Here is an 11,873-nt window from a genome sequence, read left to right on the forward strand (position 1 = left end):
TCCGATTCATAGTGACCCCATGAGCAAGAGAAGCAAACACTGCCCGGTCCTCCGTCATCCCCACACCTGCCCTTGTGTTTGAGCCCCTTGCTGCGGCCACTGTGTCAATCGGGTTGAGAGTCTTCCCTTTTTTGGATGACCCTCCACTTTAGCAAGCATGACATCCTTTGCCAATCATGTAACCCCATTTAACCAATCACGTGATCCCATGTATATTCTATCCACCTATCCCTGTTGAATCCTCACTTTTAGCTTTCCTGCCTCTGGCTCCACTGGGAGTTTGTAGTTCCTGCTTCAACTGGACACAAATATTCTCTGCTTCATTGCCCAGGGAGCAACCATCTTTATTCTAAGAATCTGGACATCTTCCCAATCCTGATCTCCCTGTGTGTCCTAGAAATCTCTGAATTTGACTTTTATAGAGTGTGTTCTCAGCCGAGGATAACCTTCAAGATCAAGCACAACATGGTAACAGATACACAAGTGATTTTTAAACATTTTCTTGTGAGTTGGGTGAAGGCTGAAAACTCAGAAATCTTTAGTCTCCCTCTCCATCTCCTGTCTCAGTCAAGCGTCTCAAGCCAAATCTCCATGCTAAATCCTGGTTCTCTCTCCTTCAATCCTTAATCTACTCTATTAGAACGTTCTTTAAACTCTACACCCAAACAGATCCTGAATTTCTTTGTAACACATTCCATGTCCACAGCCAAAATCCTAATCCGAGCTCTCAACAATTACAGTGAGTTCCTAACTGATGTCCCTGAATCCTGTCTAGAAGATCAAGCCACTTCGCCTGAAAATTACCCAATAGCTTTTCAGTGCACTTAAAATTAAACACACGTTTCTTCAACTCCTTACTCTCAATTTCAAACCCAACACAAATGCGTTCTCCCGTAGCACCTCTCTTTGTTCCTCTTCCTGCCACACCCTTCAGCGGTTCTTTGAACTTGAAGGGAAACACTCCCCACCCTAGGATCTTGGCACTTCCCTGTTCTTCTGCCCGGACTATTTATCTCAGGAGCTCACAGAACTGTTTCTTGTAATTGCTCTTCATCCTCCATTTCTCCCTGGGTGATATAAACTTGATGCGCTTGTTGGGCCATCTTTTTAATTATTATCTGACTTCGTCCCTTCTCCCAGTGAGAATGTAAATTCTTTGAGAGCAGAAAGTGCTATCACTGGTTTTGCCTCTCTAGTGGGCCCAGTGTTAGACAGATGAACACTACATCCGATGACTTGTGTCCTTAAAGGAGAGGGATCTTGGAGGCAGAGAACCACACGTGGAGGGAATAAGGCCATGTGTCAACAGAGGCAGAGATGAGAAAGATGGAGCTGCAAGCTAAGGCACACGAGCACTGCCAGCAATAACTAGAAGCTAGGAGAGGGGCTCACTCAGAGCTTCCAAAAGGAACCACCTTGCGGACACTGGTTTCTTGCTTTCGCTCCCAGAATGGTGAGGTGAGATCTGCAATCGCAGTCCTAAGAAATTGATAGACCTTCCTATCAGCATTGCTGCTGCTTTCCATTTGTCCCGTGGATGTGAGTTATCATCTGATTTCATGTCTTCATTCCTATACAACTTTATTCCTACACACCTACTTATTATGAGTCCAAAAATGCAATTACTTTATGCAATTGCTTTTTGAATCAGTTAAGAAAAGTATAATTTATACTGTCTTTTATAATTACATAATTATCTTTACCAGTGCTCTGTATGTATTGTGTGGATTCCAATTACCATCCAAGGTCACTTAATTTCAGCCTGAAGAATTGTATTTATGGAGAGACTGCTAGAAATGAATTCTCTCCATTCTTTGTGAATGTCTTTATTTTGTCTTCATTTTAGGTGGATAATTTAGCTGGTCTGAGATTATAAGCTGATAGTTTGGGGTGTTGCTTTTTTTTTTTTTTTTTCGTTCAGTACTTTGAGTTTGTCATCCATTCCCTTTTGTTCTCTAGTGTTCCTGATAAGAATTCATCTGCTACACTTATTAGAGTTCCAATGTGTATGACGTCACTTTTTCTTTGTCAGATTTTGACGTCTGCTAAACTTATTAGAGTTCCAATGTGTATGACGTCAGATTTTTTTCTTTGTCTTTGCCTTGTAGCATTTTTTACTCTGATCTATCTAGGCACGGATTTCTGTGTTTATCTTACTTGAAGTTTGATACTTTACTTGAGTATTGAGTGTTTTTCAGCAAGTTTGGATCCATTTTAGTCATTAATTCTTCAAATATTTTTCGGTTTCCTGTCTCTCTTCTTTTGGCACTATATGAGAGAGGTTCAAAAAATTCATGGAACAATCTCATTCTCTTTTCATTCCATTTCCCCCAAACTTTTTGAAGCCCCTTGCGTGTTGGTATGGAGCCCTCCCTGACGGTGTAGCAATTAAGCGCTGGGCTGCGATCCTCACGCTGGGCAGTTCGAAACCACCATCGGCTCAGAGGGAGAAAGACTGCTTTCCACTCTCTGAAACAGTGACAGTCTCGGGAACCCACAAGGGTCTCTCGGAGTCAGCATTGCCTCGATGGCAGTGAGTTTTGTATGTCGGTGTATCCGCTTTTGGACTTTTGCAGAAAGTAGACTCCTCTCCATTCCCCAACATCTCCGCGCATTCTTTACTTACTCGCAACTAACTGCTCAATAGTCACATTTTACCTCTCTGTCCTTTTCTCTGGAAGCCTTACCCGAGTCCATTGGTCAGGCGCAGTGTCATCCCCAGTTAAACCACTGAATGCTGACTTTCTATCTTAGCATTTCTCTTACAATATTGTATTCACATCCTCATTGGTGTTTCCTTCGGAAGATTGTGGCTCTAGATTATGAACTGCATGTTCTGCCTGTTCATCCTTATTCAATATTTTATAATGTATAAAATGGTTAACACCATCTAAAGAAGAAAGAGCTTATAAATGGTCAAGGCGATTGTATCATATAAAGCTTTAAGTAACTAAACAAAATTAAAAATGAGCTACTAATAAAGACCTGATCACCTGAAAAGTTACAAATAATGTTTGTTTTCATTGGGCCTGTTGCAGGGGAGATTTATAGCTCCAGGTGCTTGCTATCTCTTCTTGTAGGGCCCACAACGTCGAAGCTAGAGATGCCAGGTTGAAATTCTGAAGGCTGGTCTGTTTCAGAAAGAGAAAACCAACAGTGGGCACTCTGCATTAAAGTCTCTGGCACAAGTCGCAACTCTTGCCACACAACAGGCCCCTAGTGGAGAAAGGGTTGGTAAAAATGCAGTGCCTGGGCGTCAAGAAGCAATGGGACTGGATGCGGACTGAGATGGCTGTAGGGCGCACCTGGCCACAGACATCAATGGTCCCTGAACAAATAGTTGATCATCAACATGCAACAGCATTGTATGATAATAGATCGTATAATCATAGCAGAGAAATAGCACATCTGCCCATGGATGATTCCTGTGAGGCAGAGATCAGACATGCCTCCATCCTTCTTTATCCGAATCTGACACCAGGCATCCCTCCCAAGGTACTCTCCTTCTCTGCTGGGTTTGATAATCCATTGTAATGGCCACACAGAACCCACAAACAATACCACTGTGGGGATTTTTAAGGGAAGTTACCACAAGCCAGGATCAGAAAACATTACAGATATAGTCCTTTGTCCCCGGGTGCACTTCTTCTTAGCAGCCGTATCTCTCTGGTCCTCAGCAACTCAGCCATGTGAACCAGTAGCCTCTGTCCTCCTTAAATATGCTACCTAGCTCCTCGAGCAGCGATAAAAGCCCAAAAGGCATTCTGCTTTTCAAGCCAGCTTCTTGCAAGGCACTTAACTTTACCCAGGGGCTGGGACCCCAGCCGCTCTGCCTCATGGTCTAGGTGCTGTTCCCGGATTTGTCTCAGGGTCTTGGTGCTGGGACCTCTGGTGCCTCTGCTGCCTCCACCACTTCACGCATGGATCTTGTACATACTCCTCGACAACTCTTCTTCCTTGAAGGTCCTAGGCTGCTTCTCTTCCTGCCTCTGAGATGGCTCACTTTTATACCTAGAGGAATGGCAAAACTGACCAATCTCTGAGAGTCCCCTATACCTTATTTGCATGATCCCACCCATTCATTTGGTGGAAGTTACAAAAACTATTGCTAGAAGAATCATATCAAATAATTTCACTTCACCACAGTCGTGAATTCATGAGTGGTTTCATTCCTCGTAGTTCTGGTTCAATTTCTCATGAGATTGTTCTTAATAATTCAAACAAAGTATATGTAGTCATTCAAAGGTTCACTGGGGCTGAAGGATTCATTTCCAAGGCACTTCTCTCACACCCTTACAAAGTTGGTGCTGGCAGGAGGCTCAGTGTTCAGGGCCGTTTGAGTGTCTCCCTGACTGGCTTCCTTGAAAATGAGTCATCCAATGCCTTTCATAACCTACCCTCGGAAATGATTCTCTTCCACAATATCCAACTATAAGATAACCCAGACTAAACCAAAGCCCTTGTCAACGCGTTAATTTTGACTCTTAGAGAGCCTACAGGAGAGCGAAGAACTGCCCGTAGTGTTTCCAAAGGTGCACTCCACAGGCGCAGGCCGCCACATCTTTCTACCCCCTAACCGGGTAGTCAGGTCTATGCAGTGCAGAAGAGAATCACATAGTGTGAGACAAGTAAATCCGGATCTCGGAGGGGTCCATGCCCAGCAACTCCGTTTTCAGGGTCAGAATAGTTTGGATCTGGAGGTAAGAACTTGATTCTGGATAGAGACCAGCATTCTTATTTTCACTGTACTGTCTGTCCATTTACTCATTCTAATGCTCATTTCCTAATCTGATATATGGAAAATATAGAAGCCTATAGAAATGTCATAGCTTTTCCATAAGAATCAAATGAGTTTATAGAGACAAAATGACCTTTTCCTTCTGAGATTATGTCACTTTCCAGGTCAAAATCCTCTGGGAGCTGCCCCTCAGACTCAGAAATGGGTAGAACTGGTCTACCAGATTCTGATCTAGCTACACTACTCTGCGCAGTCTGGCTCCCTCCTTCCACTTCAACCCTGGTCTCCAGTCACTCCTCCCACATAACCAACTCCTCCTTCTTCAGAGCGTGGTCCTTGCTGATATCCTCCCAGGTGTGTTTTCCATAAACCTTCTCACGAATCACTTTCCCATTTCATTCACGTTTCTGCCCAACCATCACCTGCACAGAGATGTGCCCTGACCACGCCTTTCATCCTTTAATCCTTTTAAATCTTTCCTTCATAGCACTTCTCTCCACCTGACATTGTTATGTTTTTATCTGTTTTGATTGTTTCATGCCAATTCTATGTTCACTTTGTTCAGTCACCACTATATCCACAGAAGGCTAGAAGTATGACTTACAAGAGGTTACAAGAGGTTCTCCATAAATAATTGCGTGAAAATTAAGTAATATATGTAGATTACTTAGTACATTGCTTGGCTGCCCCACCACAGGTTCATAAGATAAATTTTTTAAATCATTTTATTGGGGGCTCGTACAACTCTTATCACAATCCATATACACATCCATTGTGTCAAGCACATTTGTACATTGGTTGCCCTCATCATTCTCAAAACATTTGCTTTCTGCTTTTGAGCCCTTGGTATCAGCTCCTCATTTTCCCGCTCCCTCCCCGCTCCCCCCTCTCATGAACCCTTGTTAATTTATAAAGTATTATTATTTTGTCATGTCTTACACTGTACGATATCTCCCTTCACCCACTTTTCTTTTTTTTAAAATTATTTTATTAGGGGCTCATACAACTCTTATCACAATCCATACATACATCAATTGTGTAAAGCACATTTGTACATTCATTGCCCTCATCATTCTCAAAACAGTTGCTCTCCACTTAAGCCCCTGGCATTAGGTCCTCATTTTTTCACCTCCCTCCCCACTCCTCCCTCCCTCATGAGCCCTTGATAATTTATAAATTATTATTTTGTCATATCTTGCCCTGTCCGATGTCTCCTTTCACCCACTTTTCTGCTGTCTATCCCCCAGGGAGGGGGTCACATGTAGATCCTTGTAATCAGTTCTCCCTTTCCAACCCACTCTCCCTCTACACTCCCAGTATCGCCACTCACACCACTGGTCCTGTAGGGATCATCCGCCCTGGATTCCCTGTGTTTCTAGTTCCTATCTGTACCAGTGTACATCCTCTGGTCTAGCCAGACTTGCAAGGTAGAATTTGGATCATGATAGTGGGGAAGGGGGTGGGGGGGGCGAGGAGGAAGCATTTAGGAACTAGAGGAAAGTTGTATTTTTCATCATTGCTACATCGCACCCTGACTGGCTCGTCTCCTCCCCAAGACCCCTCTGCAAGGGGATCTCCAGTGGCCTACTAATGGGCTTTGGATCTCCACTCTGCACTCCCCCCTCATTCACTATGGTAAGATTTTTTTGTTCTGATGATGCCTTACACCTGATCCCTTTGACACCCTTGTGACCTTCACCCACTTCTCTGTTGTCCATCCCCTGGAGAGGAGGTTATATGTAGATCCTTGTGATAGGTTTCCCCTTTCTACCCCCACCTTCCCTCCACCCGCCCAGTATCACCACTCTCACCACTGCTCCTGAAGGGATCACGTGTCCTGGATTCCCATGTTTCCAGTTCCTATCTGTACCAGTGCACACATAAGATAAATCTTATCTAACTTTATTATCATCATCCCCTAATCGCCCTAATAGCTCACATGTGTATGGCACTTTTATCCTTTTCAAATTTCTTTGGCTCTCTGTGAAGAGTAAGTGGTAATACTTTTTGAAGCAAACATGTAATCACATAGCTATAGCCCAGAACGCTAGACAGATGATGGATCTGGAAATCGCCAGGGGAGGATTTGACTCCTACACGTGACTGTATGTTCCAAGTTCCCCCTAAACATGCAGACTGTCCTCAGGAATAAAATGAGCAATACTATCTGAAGAGCCATCCGTCAAGTTAGAGCAGATCAGAAAACAAAATGTAAATCCCGGGTCAGCAATGCATGGGGAGAAATGAGGTGGGAGAGAAACAGACCAGCGACGAGTGGTGGGGGGAGGGGGGGGTGTAGGTGCGTTAGTTAAATGTTTCATAGACTTCAAGGGCTTTTCATTGCATAGTGAGAGTGTGGTCATTTTCAATGTCATTCATTCGAGTCAGTTTGTTGTGCTTATGAAATACCTACTGAACAAAGTCTTTAAAGATAAATTCTGGAATGGAGGCTGCCTCAAATAAAAACCATAGTCAAGAATCTCCTGCGCAGTGTGAGGGGTTAAAAGGTGTGTATGTGTGTCATGGGGGAGGTTGCCACCACCTAGGGACATGGTCTTAGCCAGACAGAATTCGAGATGAGTAATGACTTCCTGTGATTCCACAGCTTCATTATTCTGTTATTTGAATTTCTGCCCTCCATTTTATGTCTAGATCATGACTGTAAGCTGTTTACATATGTGACTATTTTATCTCATTAATGTTTAATGTAGAACAGATGTACACTTCTAATACTCAGTGTTCCAGGAATGTACCAATGCAGACTATTTACTGCAGTTAAATAGGAATGGTGATTTGAAAAAATAATCAGTTCGCTATAGTACTGTTTTATTTTACTTTTCAAAATCGGGCTGGCCAATCTGATGCAAGATGACGAGACAGAATCATCAAAACTAATTCCTACCTCTGTGCTAGCTAAGATTATTTCTATTTTCAGATAAGCTGATTGTTTATTTAAAAATCTTTCCTTTCTGGTTTTCTTTCAGCCTGGCTGACAGCTGTTTAATAAGCAGTTCTTTGGGAAAACCATTTATTTTTTTGGGGGGGGGGAGACCATTTATTACAACATGGGAATTCAAAATTAATTCAAAACTTGAAACTATAAAAAATGTCCATGGTTGACCCTAACTCTTTTACCCAACCCAAAGTCAGTAAAAGAGAATCAAGTGTGGAGCTCTCCTATAAGGTTGGTGATTTTTTTCTGCCCCATTACACACACACACACACACTCACACAAACCTCACCAAATCAAGTCCCTGAAGGATCACAACTCACAAATATGGTGCCTTAGATTAAAAATATACTTCCTGCTCTTGGCAGAGGGGGCCTGCAGGGCACTTGGTCTGACCAGCAAGCACAGGCTGATTTCAGCCCCTTGCCTTCTTGGTTGAAGGCCGCAAAGCACAGTGCGGGTGGTGGATGCTTCTGCTCCCTCAGCAAGCTGCCCAGGTCTCCACTCTTCACTGTGTATTCGTTTCTTAGGGCTTCCACAACCAACTGCAGCAAACCACGTGCCCGGAACAGCAACCACCACCAACCTGTAGCCTCTCCCAGGTCTGGAGAGTAGAGGGGCACAGTCCAGACGGCAGCAGGGCCAGGCTCCCTCTGACGGCTCTGCTGTTTCCTAACCTCTGCTGTTGGCTTCCAACAGTCCTTGGCTTGTCGCAACGTAACTGCCTCTATCTTCACCTGGTGTTTTCCTCTGCGATGCTCTCTCTGTCCTCCCCTTTTATAAGAGCCCCAATCATTGGATTCAGGGTCCACTCTAATCCAATGTGCAAATTTCCACATAAAGACACGTTCTGAGGTTCTATGTGGAAATGAATTGGGGCAATAGTATCCAATATACTACACTTGCTACGCCCGACTGCGCAGCAACAAGGGTCCACAGCAAGGCGATTAGCAATGCAGGCTGTGAAGTCGAGTGATACAGGCCCAGATGCCCTGGCTCAGCCTCAGGCAGTTTCTGCAACCTCTCTGTCCCTGAGTCCTGGCCTATGGTGGGGCTTACAGGAGTCAACGCATATATGTTCAAGCCATATTACATATTCATATAGGGCTGTTCATATGGTTACTTCACATACAATTATAAGCAACTGATGAACATGATGTTCCAACTAAAACTATATCCCCTTAACAGCTTCCAGCTCACCTTTCTCTGGAGTCAGAGGCCTTCAGCAAGTCTGTGAGCCCTCCCTGTGCACAGTGGGAGACAAAGGCCACCCATATACGTTCTCTCGCTCTCAAAAAGTCAGGTAAACTAAAAAGCCATTATATATGGTCCTAAAACTATAATAGACAGCATGGCCTAGGTCGTTTTTGAATCCAGGCTTCTTCACTAACTGGCTGTTTGGCCTCAAGCACATTTTTTAACTTCTTCGAGGCTCCATTTCCTTATTGGTGAAAATTAAATTTATTTTTTAAGGGGATATTGGAAGGATCATGGCAAGGATTTAGATAACATTTGGGAACAGACAGTGCCTGGCACATAGGAGGTCCTCGATCTATGGTAGGATCTGTCCTTATTGTGATTGTCAAGTATCCTCATGTCTTCTTTTATGAAGAGCTATGGCAGCTCCCAGTAGCCTACAGGACAGAGTCTAGATGCAGGATGTTCAAGGTCTTTGGAAATCTGGTCCATATCCCCTCACTATGAACGGTACCAGCCCAAACACCGGGAACTGTCTATAGGTTCCAGATCCTACTACAATACCGCCCTTACTGCCTCTGTCTGGGTTATCCTCTGGATCTTTCTATCTGATGAACACTTATAAAAACACGTGCATTCAGCATAATGCATCACATGATAAACACATAGTTAGCACCCAGGTACAAAGCAGAAACCGAAGCACTCTCTCGTTTTAAATCAGCATTTGCAACACTTAAATCTTAAGAGCATAGAGGATAAAATCCTGGTGCTGGTGGGGCACGACTAATTAACAGAAATAAGGAATTAATGAAACTGCAGCTTCAAAGTCATAAAGGTTCTTAGGCACTCTGCAGAGACACTGTCATTCAATTTAACTAATATAATACTGTGGAGAAAACCAATATTAGTATTTACAGATTCTAAATTTAAGATTTTCCCCCTCTTTTATACATGGCTTCTTTTAGAAATCTACAGTATGGCTCCTTTTTAAAAAAATAATGGGTTTTTGGGTAGTCTTCTTATGTTTTTCTTGATCATCAGATGCCACTAGGTGGCAGAGACTGCTTTTTTTATTACTGTAAGAAACGTTTTAAAGAAAGAGGAAACTGGTTTAGAAAACATTCTCCCGCCACCCCACCGTCAGAAAAGGTGGCCTATTGGCTGTACTGCAGCACTAACAGCAAAAGCAGCACAGCCACGTTTATCGAACTCTCACTACGTACCAGGCACCCTGCGAGGCTGCTCAGTCCTCCGAAAAGCCAAATAAGATAAATGCTGTTTATCTCAATTATGCAGAGGAAGCCGCTGAGTCTTGAAGGGGTCAGGCAACATGCCTATGTCATGGATAAGCAGCACAGGCTGACTCAAACAGACCTCTTAGACGTTCAAGCCTGACTGCTAGCCCCCTCATTCCACAGCCTCACAGGACTGGAAGAACATTTCTTTATTAAAAGGATGGATGCTCTATGATGGCATCAGTTCTAGGCACAAACTGACTTTTGATATTTTCTCCTATTCTCAAGTCATGCTAACATCTGCGAGCTTATAAAGTCCTTATGAATTAAAGTTTATGAAAGACTGATAAAGGTATCAACAATCAAATCCCTACTATCCCTATTGTCCTGTTTCCTCTATTCCTGCTGAGGGTTCCATTTGTTAAGTCTATGTTCCTGGAAGAGGTAATCCGTTAATGAAAGACAAATTTTTTCCAATGTGTTTATAGATCTTTCTCGAAACAAAAAATTGGTCAGTCCCTTTCAACATCAAAATTGACAAGAACAATATTACAATTGAGTCCATGTAAAATTTTAGTGAATGAAATGAAATCAAGCGGCAGACTTTACTGAAGTTAGTCTTTCCAAGTCTTGCATGCTCCTCTGTAGAAAACTGCACCATATTCTAAAGCCCCAAACTAGCAGAAAGATTCCATTATTGTGAAGAAACACTTTCCCTTGCCGTAAGGTGACCACATTTAAAGCGGGACACCATTGACCGGGGGAGGGGGGGTGTTCTTGATTAAAAATTTGGTCTATATGGACCAAATAGGCCATTCCCTAGCTTGTTGTGCATTCTTTCCAAAAATTGGGACTGTCCCGCCAAAAGCGGGACGTCTGGTCACCTTACAGTTAGTAACTGCCGTAAAGCAACTTGAGAGATGAGGAGACAAAGATGACTACGATTAAGCTTTGCGGCGATGTGTGACTGTTTTGTGAAAAGGAAACCTCACGGGACTATGTGATATGCTCAGCTGATCACTGAAGAGCTGGCAGTTTGAACACTTTCTTCAAGAAAGACTTTCCAGAAAGGTTTGTTTTGTGTTGCTGGGTGCCCCTGAGCCAGTCCCACTCATGACAGAAGGAAACGCTGACAGGTCCTGGGTCACCCTGAGTCACAATGGTTCCTAGGCTTGAGCCCATTGTTGCAGCCACTGTCAGTCCATCTCCTTGAGGGCCTGCCTGCCCTTTGCTGAGCCTTCCACTGTACCAAGCATGGTGTCCTTCTCCAGGGACTGGTCTCTCCTGACCACACGCCCAAAGTGTGTAAGAGCAAGACTTGCCACCTCTGCCTCGAAGGAGCACTCTGGCCTCACTTCTTCCAGGACAGGTCGGTGTGTCCACTTAGCAGCCGGCGCTGCTTTCGATATTCTTTTCCAGAACCCAATGCAAAAGCATTGATTCTTCTTCCATGGTCTTCATTCAGTGTCCTATGTCCACATGCCGATGAAGCAATGGAAACACTGCGGCTTGGGTCAGGGGAGCCTTAGGTCTCAAAGTAACATCCTTGCTCTTCAATACTCTAAAGAGGCCTGGTGCACAGATTTACCTAATGCAACACATCTTTGTATCTCTTGACTACCGCTTCCATGAGCATTGACCGAAGATTCAAGCAAGAAGAAATCCTTGACAACTTCAATCTTTTCTCCATTTATCATGATGTTACCAATTGGCCCAGTTGTGAAGCGTTTGCTCTTCTTTACATTGAGTTGTC

The sequence above is a fragment of the Echinops telfairi genome, unplaced genomic scaffold (assembly GCF_000313985.2).
Source record: "Echinops telfairi isolate 266 unplaced genomic scaffold, ASM31398v2 ScPeMD7_18;HRSCAF=68, whole genome shotgun sequence".
Classification (NCBI taxonomy): domain Eukaryota; kingdom Metazoa; phylum Chordata; class Mammalia; order Afrosoricida; family Tenrecidae; genus Echinops; species Echinops telfairi.